The following is a 22,500-nucleotide window of genomic DNA, read 5'->3' as shown; positions in this document are numbered from 1 at the left end:
GCGTGTGTTGCAGTCATTCCCATTCAGGACCATGGAGTTGTGTGGCCACTACTGTCCCCTGGGGCATATTTTCCTAGGTGCCATGTGTGTCATGACAAAATGTGGACACTCTCAGTGTCTACAGCATAGGTTGTGCTCTGTGCCATTGTCCCCTGGCACCATGTATATTGACGTAAAATGTAGTACAAGTGTCCACTGTACAGCCTGACCTGATTTTCCTTGTTCATACTCACGGTGGCCAGTGCCTGTGTGTCTTGTTACAATCATCTGATGCTGCCCATTTGTACATGATTATTTGGACAGGCGCACCTTGGGTATTTGGTGTCCAATCTTGCATTCATCCAGCCCATGTGTATTTCACCCAGACTAAGAGATGTAAGTGCTTCCTGTGTCTCAACAAATTGTCTCATGTAGGGGGTGGATGGTGCGGGCAAAGCCTACATGTCAAAACCTGATATCTCCTTGCTAGGTCTGGCCAGTGTGTGATGTTTGCCTGCACATGCACTCAAGGTGCGGTGTGCCAGTCATGGTGGGCATGTTTTCAGTATTACCTATGCAGCATGTGCCTCAAGTTCATGGATATGGTCCCTGCTCATCCCTATTTTTGCCAACGCTGTGTGGTGCAGATGCAGTGCTGGATTGTCCCCAGGGCCTGGCTCCTCTGTCAAACTCCATTTCATGTCATTTGCTATTGTGTCATGCTCTCCATAGTTTTTCAGTGGCATGGTGGGTCAACCAAGTGTGTGTTGCATGGCCTACATCTGTACCTTGTTTTGTAGATGTCACTGATCTTTCTTTTCAGGCTATGCACTGTAACCTATGTAGATTGGACTCATGTGACATATGTATACAGGTGTATGATTAATTGCTGTCTCTTCACCTTGCCCACAGCATCGCCGGGGGACACGGAGGGTGACATGAGCACAGATGGAGCGGAGGGACCGAGCACCAGTGCCAGCGGTGACATCGTGCCTGGCACATCGAGTGGAACTGAGGCGGAGGAGAGTGAGGCCGAGGACCTGTCCACTGGCACGACAGAATATGAAGCTGACGGGTCCGAGGATGATCTCTCCGAGTGGGCGGAGGCTGCACCAGCAGCTGACTGCAGCACAACATCTCTCCCCGCCCCCGCCATTGCCATCAGCCGCCTCCCACTTGCTCGTGTCCCTTCCCAGCGTGCCCAGTCACCGCATCTCTCCTTCCTGCCAGGCACCGCACCCCCTGCCCCTGTCTCCACTGCTGCCGCCAATGCCGAGTCTGTGGACATCCAGCGGCAGTTGCAGGTTGGTCAGGCTGCGATGCTTAATGTCCTCCATGGCCACAGCCAAGTGCTGCACAACATGGAGGCATACTTGGAGGGCATTTTCTTATCGCAGGCTGACCAATGCAACTTGCTGAGGTCCATTGAGTCGACACTGACTGCAGCAGTGGGTCTCCTGCAGCGCTACGTCCAACCCCCTACCCCGTACCCATCCACACTTCCCACTCCCATGCCTGTCCCACGTACACCCAGACGTCAGCATGCACCCATCACAACAGACATAGGCACCACACCAGCAGGGAAGTTCAAACGCACACCTCCTGGCACGCGCACACAGGGTGAAGTAGGCACACCAACTGGGTGGGGGGGCAAACGTAAGCCACGCAGCCAGAGTGGGAGTCCGCATTCCACCCAATCCACTCCCTCCAAATCCCCTCCCCTCAGCTCTCCTGGCCACATATCCGGCAAAGACTCCTTCATGGCCGCTCTGTCCCTGAGCCCCACGGTGACACCACCCCGCAAGCGGTCAAGGGAGTCCCCGGTCAGGGTGGTTGAGTCCCCCCCCTGTCCACACCCTCCCCCAGTGGCGCTGCGACCCATCCCTCCGCCCCCCCCCTCCTTGGGGCCTGTGGTTCCTTCGGGTGCAGAGGAGTCGCTGGAGGACCTTGCTAAGGTGTGCAGCGCAATCCTGGCCTCCGCCTTTGGCCCTGCCCCACACCCTGTGGTGGAGTCCTCCATCCCTGCACCCACGACGCCTACCCTTCGCCCTCATGTCCCTGCGGTGCCTGGTCCTTCCCCCCCACATGATGCCCTCCCCGCTCTGGAAGACGAAGGAGTCTGAGTGGGCAGGCAAGCTAGGGGACACGCGTCCCACTGTGTCCCCCACCTGGATGTGAACTTTTGATTGCCCTATGGGCATTGTACATTTTGAACTTTCAATGGACAAACACATTTTTTTGATGCTGAATAAAGCAATTTCTTTTTCCTTTGTACACTACTGTCTGTCTGGTATTGCTGTTGGTGGACCTGCCCCATCATTTTGGGTGGTGATAATGTGTTGGTTGTGTGGGAATTGTAGCGTTGTGCTGGTCATAGGGTGGATCCTGTTATCTGTGTGCCATCACAAGCTGTTGGCTACATAACTTTGTTCATGTACGCAGTTACTGCATGGTGTCATCGTCCCAAGGTGTGTTCCTTCCTCTGTGTAACCTGACATCTTCCCTGCAGGGTCTTTCCAATATGTGGTGCTGAGCTGTGTCTACATTAGCTGGGTGTGTGACGGACTTGTTAGACTTTGGCCATGCATGCTGAGCGATGTCTCCACCTGCATCATTCGTGGCGTCCTTGGTGGTCACTGTACTTGTGTATGTAGACTGTTGCCATGACTTCATGTGTACATGTTTTCTTTTTGGCGCTATGCATGTGTATACTCCCAGCCTCGCACACATGTGGTACATGTACTGCAGGATCTTTGTGCACCTGACTGACATTTGTGGGCATTGGATCTGTGGGTACTCCACCCTTTTCTTTGCAGGGGCACTGCTGTGAGTGTTAGGCACCCACCGCTCCTGTGACTGGGCACTGCTGGGAGGACTCTGCACACACCCCTCCTGTGTCTGGGCACTGCTAGGAGGACTCTGCACACACCCCTCCTGTGTCTGGGCACTGCTGGGAGTGATAGGCACCCACCCCTCCTATGTCTGGGCACTTCTGGGAGGACTCTGCACACACCCCTCCTGCGTCTGGGCACTGCTGGGAGGACTCTGCACCCACCCCTCTTGTGTCTGGGCACTGCTGGGAGGACTCTGCACACACCCCTCCTGTGTCTGGGCACTGCTGGGAGGACTCTGCACACACCCCTCTTGTGACTGGGCACTGCTGGGAGGACTCTGCACCCACCCCTCCTATGTCTGGGCACTGCTGGGAGGACTCTGCACCCACCCCTCCTGTGTCTTGGCACTGCTGGGAGGACTCTGCACACACCCCTCCTGCGTCTGGGCACTGCTGGGAGGACTCTGCACACACCCCTCCTGTGTCTGGGCACTGCTGGGAGGACTCTGCACACACCCCTCCTGTGTCTGGGCACTGCCGGGAGTGTTAGGCACCCACCCCTCCTGTGTCTGAGCACTGCTGGGAGGACTCTGCACACACCCCTCTTGTGACTGGACACTTCTGGGAGTGATAGGCACCCACCCCTCCTATGTCTGGGCACTGCTGGAAGGACTCTGCACACACCCCTCCTGCATCTGGGCACTGCTGGGAGGACTCTGCACCCACCCCTCCTGTGTCTGGGCACTGCTGGGAGGACTCTGCACACACCCCTCCTGTGTCTGGGCACTGCTGGAAGGACTCTGCACACACCCCTCCTGTGTCTGGGCACTGCTGGGAGTGATAGGTACCCACCCCTCCTATGTCTGGGCACTGCTGGGAGGACTCTGCACACACCCCTCCTGCGCCTGGGCACTGCTGGGAGGACTCTGCACCCACCCCTCCTGTGTCTGGGCACTGCTGGGAGGACTTTGCACACACCTCTCCTGTGTCTGGGCACTGCTGGGAGGACTCTGCACACACCCCTCTTGTGACTGGGCACTGCTGGGAGGACTCTGCACCCACCCCTCCTATGTCTGGGCACTGCTGGGAGGACTCTGCACCCACCCCTCCTGTGTCTGGGCACTGCTGGGAGGACTCTGCACACACCCCTCCTGCGTCTGGGCACTGCTGGGAGGACTCTGCACACACCCCTCCTGTGTATGGGCACTGCCGGGAGTGTTAGGCACCCACCCCTCCTGTGTCTGGGCACTACTGGGAGGACTCTGCACCTACCCCTCTTGTGACTGGGCACTGCTGGGAGGACTCTGCACACACCCCTCTTGTGACTGGGCACTGCTGGGAGGACTCTGCACCCACCCCTCCTGCATCTGGGCACTGCTGGGAGGACTCTGCACACACCCCTCCTGTGTCTGGGCACTGCTGGGAGGACTCTGCACACACCCCTCCTGTGTCTGGGCACTGCTGGGAGGACTCTGCACCCACCCCTCCTATGTCTGGGCACTGCTGGGGGTGATAGGCACCCACCCCTCCAATTTCAGGATATGTGCGCTTAGAACATACAGGGGTGTGGGTTCGCTCCATGCATACGAGGTGGGGGTACGGGTCGTACTTACACTGTTGGGGTGGGACGTATACGTACGCGGGTGAGGGTACGGGTGGTACTTACACTGTTGGGGTGGGGGTACGCTCCATGCATACGTGGGTGAGGGTACAGGTCGTACTTACACTGTTGGCATGGGGGGTACGCTCCATGCATACGGCAGTGGGGGCACGTTCCGTATGTACACTGTTGGCATGGGGGTACGCTCCATGCATACGGGGGTGGGGGTACGGGTCGTACTTACACTGTTGGGGTGGGGTGTACGCTCCATACGTACGCGGGTGAGGGTACGGGTCGTACATACACGGTTGGGGTGGGGGGTACGCTCCATATGTACGCGGGTGAGGGTACGGGTCGTACTTACACTGTTGGGGTGTGGGGTACGCTCCATGCATACGCGGGTGAGGGTACGGGTCGTACTTACACTGTTGGGGTGGGGGGGTATGCTCCATGCATACGCGGGTGAGGGTACGGGTCGTACTTACACGGTTGGGATGGGGGTACGCTCCATGCATACGCGGGTGAGGGTACGGGTCGTACTTACACTGTTGGGGTGGGGGTACGCTCCATGCATACGCGGGTGAGGGTACGGGTCGTACATACACGGTTGGGGTGGGGGGTACGCTCCATGCATACGTGGGTGAGGGTACGGGTCGTACATACACGGATGGGGTGGGGGTACGGTACGTACATACACGGTTGGGGTGGGTGTACGCTCCATGCATACGCGGGTGAGGGTACGGGTCGTACATACACGGATGGGGTGGGGGTACGCTCCATGCATACGCGGGTGAGGGTACGGGTCGTACTTACACTGTTGGGGTGGGACGTATACGTACGCGGGTGAGGGTACGGGTTGTACTTACACTGTTGGGGTGGGGGTACGCTCCATGCATACGCGGGTGAGGGTACGGGTCGTACTTACACTGTTGGGGTGGGGGGTACGCTCCATACGTACACGGGTGAGGGTACGCTCCGTACATATCCGTGCCCACGCTATGGAATGCTTGTGCGGGCCGTACACAGGCCTTTGCCACGTGGGTACAGCCGTCCCGCCATTGTTGGGGTGACGTAGGTGTGGGCGTGGTATGACTCGTACCCACGCTCTTAAGGCGTAGGTACGGGACGTACCTGTATTGTTGTGTTGCCGGTTCGCGTCGTCAAGCACTTCCGTTGTGGCGGACGCTGGCTTTGCTGGACACGCCCCCACCCCCTCGTAGTGACCAGGGCCTTGGGGTCAGGTATGTCCAGGGCATGTGTGCTGTGTGACTTTGGTGGGGGTTTTGTGGCCTGCCCCTGCCCCCCCCTTTCCCCCCTCCCTTTGTTGTTCTGACCTTCTGCGGCGTCTGCGTCGTAACCTGTAGAGGAGGTCGACTGCTATGAGGGCCGGGATGACACGTAGGTTCGGGTCCATGTCTGTCCGTCGCGTACAGGTACTCCTTGTTCGCGTCGTCCTGGTTTCCCCGCAGTTTTTGGCTGCCGTAAAATATTGTCCGTGCGGGATGACGTCGGTGCGAATCGTACTTCCTGGTTCGTGAATGGCAGGCTGCGTGCGTCCTGACGTCACATCGGCGCTTTCCCGGATCACATTTGTATGATTCTTTTCGTCGGTCGGGGTTTTGTACGATTCGTACGGAAATGGTATTTCCATGCGAATCGTACTTCCATGTTTGTATATTGTTACGACCGGGTACGCGTCGGAGGGAGAATATACTCCGTCCGACGGTTCGTACCCGGTTTTTACAGGATCGTGATCGGCACCCAAGTCTGTACCCTACATTGTAGGAAGAGAGAGAACCAGCATGACAGGAAGGAGGCCTAGGGGCAGCTGTAGTACTAAAGGTGCTGAAAAAGGCATCTGAGTTTGAGAGAGTGGACTGATAGCAAAGGAACCCTTGGACCAGCGGTGGGAACGCCCCCCGAAGCAAAGTGTTCTTAGTAGGCATGTATTTCCTATGCTTGACACATTAACCTGGCTATCCCCCCTAGGGAAGGGCAGTCTCTAGGGACTCTGCTTTCTGTGGCTCTGCTCTCCTATGGTAAAAGGCCAAAGTAGTAACAACCCAGTCAGTACGTGTCCACGCAAGAGTACGGAATCAGAGGAGACAGGAATGCACAGGATCAAAGCTATGACTGACCACCCGTAAAGCCCCATTCTGCCTGGTCTGGAGAGCACCCCATTGTGGCAAGCATTAATTATCAACAAAGAGCCATGCACACTGTCAACAGACTGCCTGCTAAATGGACTATTAGTCCCAGGAAAACTGTTGTCTGCTGGTGGAGGAGGAAGGGCCACATCTTCTACACGTTATATAGTGCCGGACTCTCAAATGCAGCAGTGGACGCCACACCTCTGCAGCTGCCTGGTAAAGGGACTACAAATCCCAGGAGACCTGTTGTCTGCTGGGGGAGAAGAAGGGACCGCATCTTCTACACGCTATATAGCGCTTGACTATGTCCTGCAGCGCAGGACGCCAAACCACTGCAGCTGCATGGTAAAGGGACTAGAAATCCCAGGAGACCTGTTGTCTGCAGGGGCAGGAGGAGGGACCGCATCTTCATCCTGCTTTGTAGCTCGTACTGTCTCCTGCAGCACAGGATGCCAAACGCACGTCTTCATTCAGCCTGAAACTGTTAGTTTAGCTGAGAGGCTGCTCTGCATTTCCCTCTATGCAGCCAGCTGCACAAAGTAACTTCACAGCTGGGAGCTCCTAAAGTAATTGTGAAAGAGACACAGCTCAGAGCTCTGCAGTCACGGACTGTCTGCACAACAAGTTGAGCTCTGTTCAGTTTCATGAAGCTGGCTCAGGCCCGCTCACCGCAGGGACCTCTTACGCGTGCCGTCACTTATATTTCAGGTTCTTTGCAGCAGTAAGGTCAGTTAAGATAATGGAAGGAAAAGATTGTGAAAGAACAGATTGCAATACTTTGTGAGCTTTTGAAAATATATTGAGTCCGTCAAACAAATGTAAGTTATCGTATAGCAGCCAAAGAAACCATATATCAGTTTATGAAAACCACTTTTATTACGCAACACTGTTGTCTCGAAAGTGTGCAAACATCAACCGATTTCACGGAAAGCAAAATCAAATAGTACAGTTAGGAAGAAAGCTCCGTGACGTGGCAAACACTGGCTGCGTCACAGCTGTTTATTTTCTTACTGCTGGTTGGTAGTGTGGGTGTTGGGGTAAGATGTAGCATTATAAGTATAGTTAGCTATGTAAGTATATATATTTAAAAGTAAAAATCTGTTGCAATTCAAGTCTGTAAAAATATTTAAAAAGGAAATTGGTTTTAAATGGTTGAAATAAATGTATGCGTCCAGGATGTGCATCTGTCAGTGACATACAGTCCCAGGGAGAGTTTAAAGTGTACGTGTGATTGAAATTAAGAAATAAACAAAGAATGTTGAGCAAAGTATTTAAAGTATGCGGTCTGGATGTGCATCTGCTAAGGGCAGAGTTACAAGGCAAGTTTAAAATATATACGTGAATATCATTAAAACAAAACTATTGAATGAAGTATTAAAAAGAGAAAAAAAGCCCCTGGTTAAGAAATACATTCACAGATCTCCCTGTGAGGCTAAAAGTGTTTGTAAGCAGACATCAAGGGAGCAGGGAAAAGTAGATCCCACAACCCAAACAGTGGAAGGACACACAAGTACCTTGGCATGCTTCAGAGAAGGTTGAAATTAACGGAGGATGACATGGCAGAATGCGCTGACCAATGAACAGAAACATACATATCGACAGACCTGATTCGGATACTCGTGATTTTTGAAGTAAAAAATGCCTTTATTTTATGTGTCACAAACACCCTACTAAAGGCCCACCAGTAAGCCCACCTGTATGTTGGTCACTGGATGTAAGGCTGTGACCGAATTATACCAAGTGATTCAAATGTAGAACATAGGAGGAAACATAGAGCAAACAATTCACTGAGGAGAAATGGGACAAGCTACGGGGCTACTCACAACTGGTCTCAAGAAATGTCACGTCCAAATGCTCATTTTTTATCTATCTGCATCAGAAGTGTCTTTGGCCGCACCGGTGACGTCGGGTGACTCTGGTCAGTGGTGACGGAGATAGTGTCACTCATAGTCGTTGAAATGTCACTCATAATTACACTGAAAATATGAAAATGTCACACATAGCAATGTGAAACCTTGGTAGGAATCATTGACAGAATATCCCCAACCAGAATATCGCCAACAAAAATATCGTACCCCAAATATCAATGTCTAGAATATCGACGTCATATCTACATATTGGTAAGCACAAAAATATCGTTGTTAAAAATATCGTTTTTAAAAATATTGTTTTTTACGTTTAAAAAATAATGTAAAATAAATTAAATAATACATATAAATAAAATAAACATTGTTGGAATTATTAGAAACTGTTTAAAATTATAACTAATACATATAATGTAAAAATAAATTAAACATATATATAAAATATAATATATATTTACTTAATAATATTAATTATTTTTATAAATTATAAATTCGTACAAACATATTAAAAATTATAAATGGATATATAAACACATACACCAATAACATAAAAAATAGCATATATATATATATATATATATATTAAATTACATTAATAACATATTTTTAATCTTTTTAAAATACATTTTGCACTACAATAACTTAAACAGTAGATAAAATATCGGATAGCCGAGAGGGTAAAATTACCACTCCAGAAAGTCCAACAGTAGGGATAATATTGGATAGTGGAATAAATAAAATTACTATTCCTACTCAAAAAAATGGAACAGTAGGGAAAGTGTTGGATAACAAATGTTTAAAGTTTACTATTCCTACTCAACAGAGTGCAAGAGTAGGGAAAGTATTCGATAGCGGAAGGCAATAATTTACTATTCCCACTCCAGTAAGTACAACAGTAGGGAAAGTGTTGGATAGCGTAGTGGTAAAAATTACTATTCCCACACCAGTCAGTGCAACAGTAGGGAAAGTGTTGGATAGCGGAGGAGTAAAAATTCCTATTCCTATTCAAAAGAGTGCAAGACTAGGGAAAGTGTTAGATAGTGGAGGGAAATAATTTACGATTTCCACTCCAGTGAGTAGAACAGTAGGGAAAATATTGGATAGCGGAGGTGTAAAAATTACTATTCCCACTCCAGTGAGTGCAACACTAGGGAAAGTGTTGGATAGCAGAGGGTTCAAATAAAAATTTCCAAAACATTAAATAAATAAAAAAATAGTACCTACCTTACAAAAATTAATTACAAACAAAACTATATAAAAATATTACTAAATTCCAAAACATACAAAAATAATTAAATATTTAAAATTAATAAAAATTAAGGGGGTCTATTAGGATGGCGGACGGAGGCCTGCCGCCGGGCCGGCATTGGACATCCGCCCGCGATCGCAACCCTGAAAACCGCCGGTCCCATTAGCATGGCGGTGTCGACCGCGGCGGTGAGAATCTCCGCCCGCCACTTTTCCGCCGGTACCAGTCCGCACGCATGCCTAGCGGGCGGAACTGGACCGCTACAATGATGCCGATCCATGGCCAGGCTCTGCCGGCATGATTATGATGCCGGCAGTAGCCAGCCTTTCCGCGGCGGTGGAACTGCCATGGAAAGGCATGCGGAGAATGTCTCCGGGGGCCCATTGCGGGCCCCCAATGTATTGGGGGTGTGTGTGGGTGAACTGGGGGGTACCATCATGTCCCTGTCTCCAAAATCCCCCCACCTATAATTAAGACCCACGACTCTATCTCCCGTTGCAACGAACTAGCTGAGTTCTTCTTTCAAAAAATAAATATAATATACTCATCATTCACAACCCCCAACTCAGAAGCTGTCACACCACAACCCACAAGCGCCATTGAACACCCTACGCAAGTTCACCTGAATGAATTTCCATTATTAGACCTGGAATCACTCAAATCTCTTGCACTTCAGGTAAAATCTGGTTCTCCCCTCGACCCTGCACCCCCTAAGATGATGAATATGGTCAACCCAATCATTTTTCCTACTCTTCTGGACTTACTCAACAGTTCCATTTCATCAGGGGTTGTCCCCCCGCCTGGAAACAAGCAATGGTGAAAGCATTGTTAAAAAACAACGAATCTCAACCCATCAGACCCTAATAACTATCGCCCAATCTCCCTGCTACCATGGGCAAGTAAAAGTTTGGAGAAGTACGTCAACCTCCATCTCACCAACTATCTTGAGGAGAACCTTCTACTGGACGCCACCCAAACAGGGTTCCGCCCTAGACACGGCACAGAAACAGCGCTGTTAGCCGTTACGGAAGAAGCGAGGAGGATCTTGGATCGAGGGGGAACAGTGGCAGTGGTCCTCCTCGATCTAAGCGCAGCATTCGACACAGTATGCCACAAAACCCTGTTATCCCGACTCTTCGATCTTGGCATCTCAGGAAACGCCCTCGACTGGCTGAGCTCATTTCTCAGCAATAGAACCTTCCAGGTCTTTGATGGCGATTCTTATTCTAAAAGTCGACCCCTAAACTGCAGTGTGCCCCAGGGCTCCTCACTGAGTCCCACGTTGTTTAATGTGTACATGAGGCCACTGGCGGGGGTCGTCCAAAAATACGGTATCAAAATCATTTCGTATGCGGACGACACCCAGCTGGTGGTTTCCCTGACACAGAAAAGCAGCGTGCTCCCTCAATCCAATCTGGCAGCATGCATGGAGGATGTCAAAGTTGGATGACAAAGTCATCCTTAAAACTCAACGGTGATAAGACCGAGATAATGATCCTCGGCCCTTCTCCTCCCACCACCCATTACCAGCTATGGCCCGCAAGTCTAGGACCAATGCCAACTCCGAAGGAAGATATAAAGAGCCTAGGAGTGTGGCTAGATAACAAACTCACACTAAATACTCAGGCAACAAAAACAGCTGCAACTTGCTTCGGGATTATCCGAATGTTGAAAAAAATCCTGCCAATATTACCCTTTGAAGCCAAGCAGGTGGTCATCCAGGGTCTCGTACAATCCAGGCTGGCCTTCAACAATGCTCTATATTTAGGAGCCCCAGAGTACGTGCTGGAAAAACTGCAGAGAACACAGAACTGTGCTGCCCGCACTCTTCTCCAGATCCCTCGCAGACAGTCAGCCGAGGCAGGGATCAGAACTCTCCACTGGCTCCCCGTCAGAGAGAGAATAAAGTTCAAAGCTCTCTGCATATCGCATCAAGCATTTCATAGAGCGAGCCCGGAGATTAATCATTCACTTCTCTCTCCTTACTGTCCCGGTAAAACCCTTCGCTTCACCAATGCATTTCTCGCCGTAGTCCCAAGAACTAAAAAAGCTAGAGCAGGAGGTAGGTCCTTTTCTCTGAACGCTGCCAAACTCTGGAACTCTCTTCCCTTCTCACTTAGATCCAACCCCACCCTCTTGCATTTCCGCAAAGAACTGAAAACATTCTTATTCAGAAACTAATCCCCCCTGCTCCCTCTTACTAATCCCCCCTGCTCTCTCCTTTTCCCCTCCTCAGAGTCTCTTTCCATTACCAGCGCTTGGACGCCCTCGGGTAGCAGACGCGCTCTATAAAACCCCCTCACTTCACTTCACTTCACTTCACTGTACAAGGTGGCAGGCACTGTGCAGTGCCTGTCACGCAGTGCAGTGACATGCATGACATGCTCCTTTTCACTCCGCGGCGGTGCTCCTGGCAGCAGCAACCGCTGCAATCTTAATCGCCAGGATCCGACCGCCGCAGTCAGATTTCGATTGCGGAGCATGCTAATTGGACCGGCGGTTATGCCGCGGTCCTTGGGGGCATTCTTTTCCCGCTACCATGGCGGTAGGGGAGAATGTCTGACCGCCATACTAATAGGTCCCAAAATACGTACATTATTTTATAAAAATTTATAAACAACATTTTACAAACAACTTTACTATCTTTAAAATAAAAATCTTTTCAAAAAAATATTCATTAATAATTTTGAATTAAATTACTTCACACCATATTCCCCTATAAACACACAAACAACTCATACACATTTTTACAGATTTAACATATTTACCATTTACATAATTATAATTTTCAAACAATGTATAATTAAATAACATTAAATAAATTACCACAAACAGCACTATAAATAGAAATATAAAATAAATAGTAATAAATAAAAAATATTAATTACTTTATTTTAATTTAATTACTTCCCACCATATTCCCATATAAACATACAACCCACTTCTTAACAAAATAACACTATTAACATAATTATCATTGTAATAATTATTACGAATGAATAACCCTTTAATAATTAATCATTAATAAATTAATCAAAATACTAATACATAAACATTAATAATTACTTTACTATAATTAAATTACTTCCCTCCCTATTCCCCTCTAAACCCACAACCCACTAATGAAAACAAATAAATAATATAATTCAGAATTAATCAATTAATAAAAATTAATAACCATAACTACAAATTGAAAAACGTCTTTATTATAATTAAATTACTTCCCACCCTATTCCCTTATAAACCCACAACCCGCTCCTAAAAAAAACCACAATTAATAAAAGTATCAATTAATGAATAATAATGAATTACCAATTAATAATTAATTGCTAATACATTCATTATAAATTAATTATAAATCCTAATTAATAAAAATAAAAAATTACTTTATTATAATTAAATTACTTCCCACCCTATTCCCCTATAAATCCACAACCCGCTACAGAGCTAACATACGCAAAAATTAATTAACATAAATTTATTATTGCTAAAAATTCAACACCTACATTAAACAAATTGCTATACTTATACAAAAAAATTACATCACATACTTTTAACAAACATACTAAAATACAGAACACTTATATAAATATCGATATTATTAACAATGATATTACTGTCTTCGATAATAAAAAAAACTATTTTTCGTACCTTACTGTCGATATTCTGTACCACGATATTCTTGATGTCGATATTCTTGAACCTCGATATGTAAAACTCGATAATATTGTAGGTTGATAATAAAAACTCGATATTCTGTCTGTTTACTCCTTGCTAGCTATGTATGGATAGTCTTTTAAAAGCAAATAACAGATATGGCACAAGTTTACATGAAGACGGATGAATGCTGGCTCGCTCTCAGGTACTTACTTCTACAACAGAACACTGGTGCTGCTGCAACAGACGGACCATACTACTCAGCATGGGGAGACACCCCCCCTCAACACAAACTCCACACAACTCACCCGGTACAATGCAGTGACACACACCTCATTGAAATATCAGCAAAAGATACCCCGTACTGGGTGCTGCTGTGTGAAGCACAGGGGCTCACTTGGGACTTGTAGCCAAACACCAGGATTTCACAGTCAGCCATCTTGCCATTGCTGTCACACCCCCTCACAGGGAAGCAGAGTCAAGAGGGAGGAAGCATGGGCATGCTGGGAAGGGGGGTGTAGCCAAGAGTATGATGAGAGTCACAGTCACAGACAATCTACACCCACCCACGTGGCCCAGCAAGATAAAACTGAACCATACTCGCCTCACAGGGAGTGGGAAGGGACTGACAAGATGTCTGACACTGGGCTCTGTCGTGGGGAGCACAAGGCCATACTGGGAAATGGCCAACATCATACATCAGGACTACACAGTCAGCCATCTTGTCATTGCTGTCACACCCCCTCACAGGGAAGCAGAGTCACGAGGGAAGAAGTATGGGCATGCTGGGAAGGGGGGTGTAGCCAAGAGTATGATGGGAGTCGAAGTCACAGACAACCTACACCCACCCACATGGCCCAGCAAGATCAAACTGAACCATACTCTCCTCACAGGGAGTGGGAAGGGACTGACAAGATGTCTGACACTGGGCTCTGTTGTGGGGAGCACATGGCCATGCTGGGAAATGGCCAACAACAATATCAAACTCTGTCTGTGACAAGCTGGGAAAAAGTAGTGTGCAGGCAGGCATCTGTTTGAAAAGTAGAAAATGTCATGTTTGTGAACCAACGATTCATGTAGAAACATAAATCACATTGTGTGACTCTTCCAAACACAGGTGGTGCTGGGCACCCAGCACCAAATGACGAGGATACCCAGTCCCAGACTCTGGTGGACACTGAGCTCTCTGGTCTGACTCTCACTGTCCTCTTCGGATGACGACGACCAACCTGGCCCCTCCGGTGTGACCCATCATGCAGCACCAGCAGCATCAACATCTGCCCCCCCTGTACCCATGCCTCCAGCATCTGGACACCGACAGGGCACCCCCGCCAACACGAACAGACCAAGGACAATCAATACCCACAGCACAGGGACACAGGACTCCCCGGAAGCTACAGCCAACACCACCAGCAACACCACCCAAGGGGTCCCAGTGTCACCTGTGCGTACCGCCGCTGGTCCTGCCCATGTGGAGAGGGGTGCTGGGAGGGGTGGGAGGCACAGGGCACACCTTGCAGAGGGGTCTGGACTGCATGATGACCCCCAACTGGCACGCATCTTAGATGCATACCAGGATAGCACCGGAAGATTTGGCCAGGTAGTGGGGATCCTCAAGGACATGCAACACGGGCAGGTCGCCCACCATGCCCGCATAGAGGCCAAGTGGGATGACTTCACTGCGGTGCATTGGGACATACTACAATGCCTCCACCAGATCAACACCAACCTGTCCACACACCCCTGTGTGCCCACAACATCTGTGGCAACACCATCTGCCAGCGCCACAGGGAGGGAGGAGGACTCTGGCGGAGAGAGTCCCCTGCACAGCAGAGGCCTGCACATGAGGATCCCCTCCCCCCGGAAGAAGAGGGGTCGTCCGAAGAAGGACATGTGAGAGGCAGATGTCCCAGCACATCCCCCAGGGCCTCCAAACCTGTTCTGGACAATGTTCTTTGTGCGCAACCCGTTCACCTTGTCCAATCGCACACAACTCGCCCACATGACATGGAGGGTTCATGTTGAGCTAATGTTTCAGATGACTGTGGACTTTACTCTGGACATTTCATCTACCAGCACTTCCAACTCCAATGTGAACTTTGGATTCCCAAACCACTGTACAGCACCCACCATCCTGTGCACTTCGCTCACACATGTTTGTAAATAAACTCACCAGTACACCATACTTGCCTCTGTTGTGATTCCAACTTGTCATGTTCAGGGAGATGTCGATCTGCCACACAACACAGTGCATGCCAAATACTGCAACAATGTGACCAACGTAAGGTGAGTCATGGGGATGTGACACATGTGAGGGAAACAAACCACTATGGCAGCACAAAACATACTCACCATGGCCATGTTACTCATCACACACAATGATGTTGACCTGAAACACATTGGCATGCACAGACACACCACCAACCCCAGTCAGTGGTAACAAGTCCACAGGTGAGGTATATTATTATTTTAAATCACAAGAGCGACCCTTATGTCCCTGTGAACCGGGTAAGTACGAAGTACTACAAACAACATTCACAAGGAACTCATTTAAAGATATTCATCTGTTAAATACAACATCAATGGTTGCTTTTGAGTCAATCTCGCACATGTAAGTCAAGAACAATAAAAAATGAAGATAAAGTGAAACCAAATCAATAATAATCACAATAATAATTACAATAAGCCCACACAAGACCTATTTTCTTTTTGAGATCTACCAAACCTCAGCCGAGGTCTTTGTTTAATGTACACTATTTAAATCACATTTAAAAACATTTTATATATACACAATACCTTTCTTTCTTACATTCGCAGTGCAAAGTGAACCCCAGTGAAAAAACCATAACCTTTTATAATGTGACCAAACAAGAGAAAACAAGAGTGTAAGAGGTTATTGGAAAATTATAGGGACAGATTATATACAATATGCAGTAATTCAGTCAAAGCTGTCTCTTATTCTGTTGTCGACGGCGTTTCGACCCACTTTAAATACCGGGTCTCATCAGGACTGTATTTCTGGGGACTGAAGAAAGAAAAAGGGGAATATAACAGTGTAGAACATACAATCGTCCGTATAGGATCCAGTATGTGAAAAGATATGGCGGATGAAGAATTACATCCAAACTTGGGCTTCTCTTCCTCCAAGAATTGGGATCAAATCGTACATCTAATATTTAGGGAGAATCGTAAAACCTTCGGATTCTCTAGGGTGTTCTTAACTCCTACTTCAGACTTATATTAGAATTCCGAGAGAGAAGAACAGATCTTCTTGGTTCAATGGTGACGCTGCTGGATACAGGTTCAGCGGCGTTAACCCATTAGTGACCGGTAATCCGGTATGTTTTTGCTCCGTATTATGTCCGTGGCTGAATCAATCTCGCTCACCAGGTGAGGTAAGCAGATGTCACTCAGATGTGGGAAGACAGACAACACACATAACAAAGCGTAGCACAGGTTCATTCCACATCAGCAACACGTTTATTCCACAATAGTTACACGGTAATTCTACGTAACAGTGGACACACGCTCCCAATATGTTGGAGAATGGAAGTCCAGGGATGTGTGGTACATTAGTTGATGGGAATTGTCAACTTTCATACTGGTGTTGGTTTCTGGGTGTTGGGGGTCAGTGTTGACCACACAACAGGCAAAGTACCCTGGGAAGGACAGACAAGATACAGTCAAAAGCACATGCACAAAACATGTTGCAAAACACCTACACAAACACTACTTAGCAGTACTACCCTATTGTGGAGTACACACCACCTGAATGGACACATCACAGCACGCATCCAGTCAAGTGGCACACAGACACACTCGGACAGCAACAGAGCTGGCTCAACACATTCCAGGCTACCTCCATACATTGACATAACAACCCTGGAAACTCACATTCAGGTGAAGAAGTTGTTGATGAGCTTGGAGCGGACATCACCATCATCATCACTGGCATCTTGGCCCAGGCCGGGATCCTCCACAGGTGCCGGAGGTTAGTCGTTGTCATCATCATCCTGGATGAAAGGCACCTCCTTCCGCACCGCCATGTTGTGTAGCATGCAGCAGACAAGGATTATTTTGCACACCTTTGCAGGCTCATAGGGGAGGGCCCCTCCGGTCTTGTCCAGGGAGCGAAAGCGGCTTTTCAGGAGGCCGAATGTCCGCTCAATCACCTTCCTGCTCCGACCATGTGCCTCATTGTAGCGCATCTCGGCTGGTGTGACAGGGTTCCTGAGGGGTGTCAGCAACCACGGCATGTTGGGGTATCCGGAGTCACCTACACACACAAAAATGAACAAGTAGCTGAGTTTTGTAGGAGTGCGGAATGCAACAGTGACAAACACCCACAATGAGAAACTGTCAGTACACACCGACAAGCCAGGCACGCTGAGCTGGCATCTGTGACATCAGCGTTGCAATGCGACTACTCCTCATAATGTAGGCATTGTGCGCCGAACCAAGGAACTGTGCACACACATGTGTGATCGACAAGTCAGCAAGACAGACCACCAGAGCATTGATAGAATGGTAGTGCTTCCTGTTCCGGTATGCCTGCTCATGTGCCTGTGGTGGTATCAGGGCAACATGTATCCCATCAATATATCCGATGACGTTCGGCATCCTCCCCAGTGTATAAAAGGCATCCTTAATTTCAGGGAGTTCATCTGGGCTCGGGAACTTGATATACAGGTCGAGGAATTGCAACATCACCTCCAAGACATCGCGTAGCACCCGACTAAACATCGTTTGCGACATACCACCAGTAGTAGCCACAGTGTACTGGAAGGTACCGGTAGCAAAGAAGTGCAGGGCAGCCATCACCTTCACCTCTGGGGTCAGTGCTGTAGGGTATGTCCGGCCAGGTAGCAGATGTGGAGCCAACTGTTCCGCCAACTCCGCAATCAGTGGCCTGGTGAAGCAGTACCATCTGATGCAGTCGCGTTCCTGCATGGTTGCAAGGTCTGGGAACGGACGATGGACAGCTGGTGCCCTGCAGTACAGAGATGCACAAAGGAATATTGTCAGTACATCCACCCATGTGGCCATGACCACGATTACTATCACATGCTAGTTCATGACATTACACAATGTACTGAGGTGTGTGCTGTTGGGCATGGACACATATGTCACCTACAAGACCACCACCTCACATCCCAATTCCACATGTCCACATGAGTCCCATGTAGTGCAATGGGCCAATCATCTGGCTGTGTCACCCAACCTATGTGCTGCTGCAACGTTAAAAAAACACACCCCAGTGACAATTGAGGCCTCATGTCTCCCAGGCATCACAGATCTTTGCCATGCAGAAACCCAGGCTTCCTGTATTGCCACATCAATACAGCAATGGACATGGCATAGCACGTACACACCACAAGGCAAGCGTTAGTCCCACAGGTAGTGGCCACTGTTGTTCCTGCTAGCCCTACATGTACGTCTCTTAGACACACACCCCATCAAGGTTGATGCATATACCACATGGATGTGGAGACTGTCACCCATTGGTAACATGTGATCAGACACATCTGAGACACAACATGCACACAGACTGTGGGTGCACATCAGTATTGTGGCTACAGGTCTCCCTGTGACGTACATGCCATCACTCCCAGGACTCCGGGTGTATGTGACATGTCCTAAACATATCCAAACTGACACTGTGGTAATGTGCACAACACACAAAGGATTCTGCCCCCATGTACACGTTCACAACCTGGGAGTGGCTGCACAAAGTGCCAGCCAAAAAAACAGCTGTGGCCCCCCAAACACCCAGGGAATGCAGCCTTACACTGTGTGGCCAATGCTATAGTGTGGCAGGTGTGCGCAGGTGTCCATGGCCAGTATATGTGTGTTGCATCCGTATAATAGTCACCCTAATGAGGTCCGACGCGAGTGACAATGCGTACGCATTGCACAGGTCATGTCCAAGCTGTGCGTACGCTTTGTCATTGAATGCAATGAGGTCCGATGCGGGTGACAATGCGTACGCATTGCACAGGTCATGTCCGAGCCGTGCGTACGCTTTGTCATTGAATGCAATGAGGTCCGACGCAGGTGACAATGCGTACGCATTGCACGGGTCATGTCCGAGCCGTGCGTACGCTTTGTCATTGAATGCAATGAGGTCCGACGCGGGTGACAATGCGTACGCATTGCACGGGTCATGTCCAAGGCGTGCGTACGCTTTGTCATTGAATGCAATGAGGTCCAACGCGGGTGACTACCATGCATACGCGTCGGACAGGCATGGTCCGAGGCAGGCGTGCGCCTTGGCCATTAAATCGTATGGAGACGGGTGCATGTGTACATTCAAAATACGCGTTGTGCAGTCAGTTGAACGAGCCGTGCGCACCCATTGGCTCTGGACTGTCATGGAGACGGATGAGGATTCAAAAGTTGTACGAGTTGTGCACTGTAAATTCAGTTGGATGCCTACAACAATGTTGCAATTTCAAGTGTTCCATGAAGGTGAAGATTTGAACGATGCGGAAGGCGTGTACGAGTCGTACTTTTAAATGGATTGGCCAGATTCATAGAATGCAACCGTGTTGGACCGATCACTTGCGACACATGGCACAGAGTCTGCCGCTGCAGCACAGATATATCGCTGGCTAGCCCCCAGGGAGCTCACTTGCCTGCACTACATGCTACTGGACCACATCCCTGCTACCACTGCTGCTGTCTCTGCATCCTCTGGCTCCTGTTATGGTACATACTCTGGAGAGGCCCCCAGCCTTCACTCAGGTGGAGAACCAGGCCCTGCTGGACGGGCTCCTTCCAGAGTACAGAAAGCTCTATGGGAAACCAGGGGAGCAGGTGAGTGTGCAGTCCACTGCCTTCCTAATTATGCATGTTGTCTGACTAGCAGTACTAGCAGTGTGTACACCAGTATCAAGCAGTCTCAATGACTGCTTTCATCCCCCAAAGTGTGTAGGTACATGCAATGAATAGTTTTCCTGCAGCTAAAGTGCATTATTGCAAGCTCAAACTATCCAGGCATTGTTAACATGTCAGACATGCATGTGCTTTTGCAATCCCCATGGTTGCACTACCTGTGTAATTTATTTCCCTTTGTGATGATGACATGTCTATCCAAATGTGTGCTGCAGCAATCTGGGGCATGTGAGTTAATTTACTTTTCACTTTGTCCTCCTTACAGTTTGATGCCCACCAGAAGCAGGAGATCTGGCTGACCATCGCCCGGGCTGTTCGTTCTGTGGGGGTCTACAAGCGCCGGATCCGCAACTGCCAGAAGAGGTGGCAGTACCTTCGGGCTGGACCCGGAGGATAGCTAGAGTCCAGCTGAAGCTGTCACCTCCACGCAGGAGGGGTGGACATCGGACCCTGACTCCCCACATGCTCCGGATTCTGGCAGTAGTCTTCCCGGACCTGGATAGGCAGCTGAAGGCCAGACAGCAGCAGGAAGGGGGTGAGTCCATGTCTGATCTGTGTAATATGTCCGACATGCAAATAGCAGTCTTTTGTCCTGCTCACACTTCCACGTTACGTAGCTCTTGTAGTCCCAAACTCAGATCCTTCATTCGTGTGATGCACCCTCCTCATCTGTTCCACAGGTGTGGCCCCTCCAATCTGTTGCTTGTGTCACTAGGGCACTGTGTCCCTGCAGTCAGCTATGCTTCAGGTACCGGTCAGCATCAGTTCCCGTGAATCTGTTGTGTGTTTCATGGGTGGGTCAATTGTTTAAACAATGCCTGAGATCTGACATGTGATCTGTGTGTGTTCTTGAGATGTGTACCAATTGCTGGTCTGAATCGCAACATGTGGCTGGGGTATTCCAAACAAACCCATGCAGCAGGGGACTCCAATTTAGGGGACTCAGGAGTATGTATAGCAAGTATGTCCCACTTGCTTAGCCACCTGACTACTGTCCAGGGCCAAACACTGTTTCACTTAGTCCTGGCCAGTCATGCCCCCTCAAGGGCATTTACAAACACTCTGTAATCCCACTCCTGTGTATGAAATTGCAGGTTGTGCTCAGTGACATGTGCCCTGAGTTGTCTGCCTCTGTGTCATCAGGGTGTGGCTTTTTGCTACGTACAACTGGGGTGTCCATGATTCAGAGGGTCAGCAAGACATCTGCAATGTGACTGTGTGAGACAAGATCTGTGTGACATATAGGTGTGTGATCATCTGACAGCGCACAATGGTGTATGCAACTGTGTCCTTCATGCAGCTGGGTTACATACATGGCAGATTGTGATATGTTAATGTACAGGGATTAGTGTTTGCTGATACTCATATGTCTGATTTGCATGATGTGGGGTCTTCTGGGTCCTGGATATGTTGTTTGCATGGGATGGGCAAGTGCACCAGTCATCTGCTGAGTTTGCTTTACCCCAGAGCTAGGATTGTGAGTCAGTGCATATTGTTGTCTGGATGCCCTGCCCCTGTGACAGGAGACAGTGTTGACTGACTTTCAGGGCATAACAGTGCCATGGCATTTAACTTGCTATGAGTGAGCCTACATTGTGTTCAAGTGTGCACCATGCACCCCATTGTGGCATTGACCATCAGGACAGGAGTACATCATAGTGTGTGTTGCTGGCATGCATCACAAGCATGTGGAATGAGTCTCTGCCCAACCCTTCATCCGGACACCTGTACTGAGTCAGTAGCAAGAGATGTGCTGTGTGTATAGTGACATACTCCTACATGTTCACTTGCATGTACAACTGATGTGTGGGTGGTGCATGGTGGCACATTGGGGTGTTAGCATCCAACATGCAACGGACATATGTGTGAAAGTCAAGGAGGGATATGTGTGCCATGGTTGATGTTGAGAATGACAATTGTCTTATCCTCAAAACACACAAGATGATGGATGGAATGTTGCACAACGGAAAAACATTCACCCCCAGTCACAGATCTGGGTTTAATCCATCGTTATTTTGCTCACCACGCCACCCCAGTTCAGACATGGCCATATGCAAATCAGTCTTGACCCTGTGCCTCATGGGAACAGTCCAGCCCGAACTGCCAAGCCATGTCTTCCTTGGACCGGAATCAAGCATCCTAGGACCGGTTTCTGGCTATCAGCCAGGATAGCTAGAATCCAGTGGCGTAGTGAGCACGGGACCCACGTCTGGGCATACCCTTCCCACATACGGTGAACAGCAAAACACACAAGATGATGGACGGAATGTTGC

This window comes from Triturus cristatus, chromosome 4_1 (genome assembly GCF_964204655.1).
Source record: "Triturus cristatus chromosome 4_1, aTriCri1.1, whole genome shotgun sequence".
NCBI lineage: Eukaryota > Metazoa > Chordata > Amphibia > Caudata > Salamandridae > Triturus > Triturus cristatus.
The sequence above is the reverse complement of the archived record's forward strand: the minus strand, read 5'-3'. Positions refer to the sequence as shown.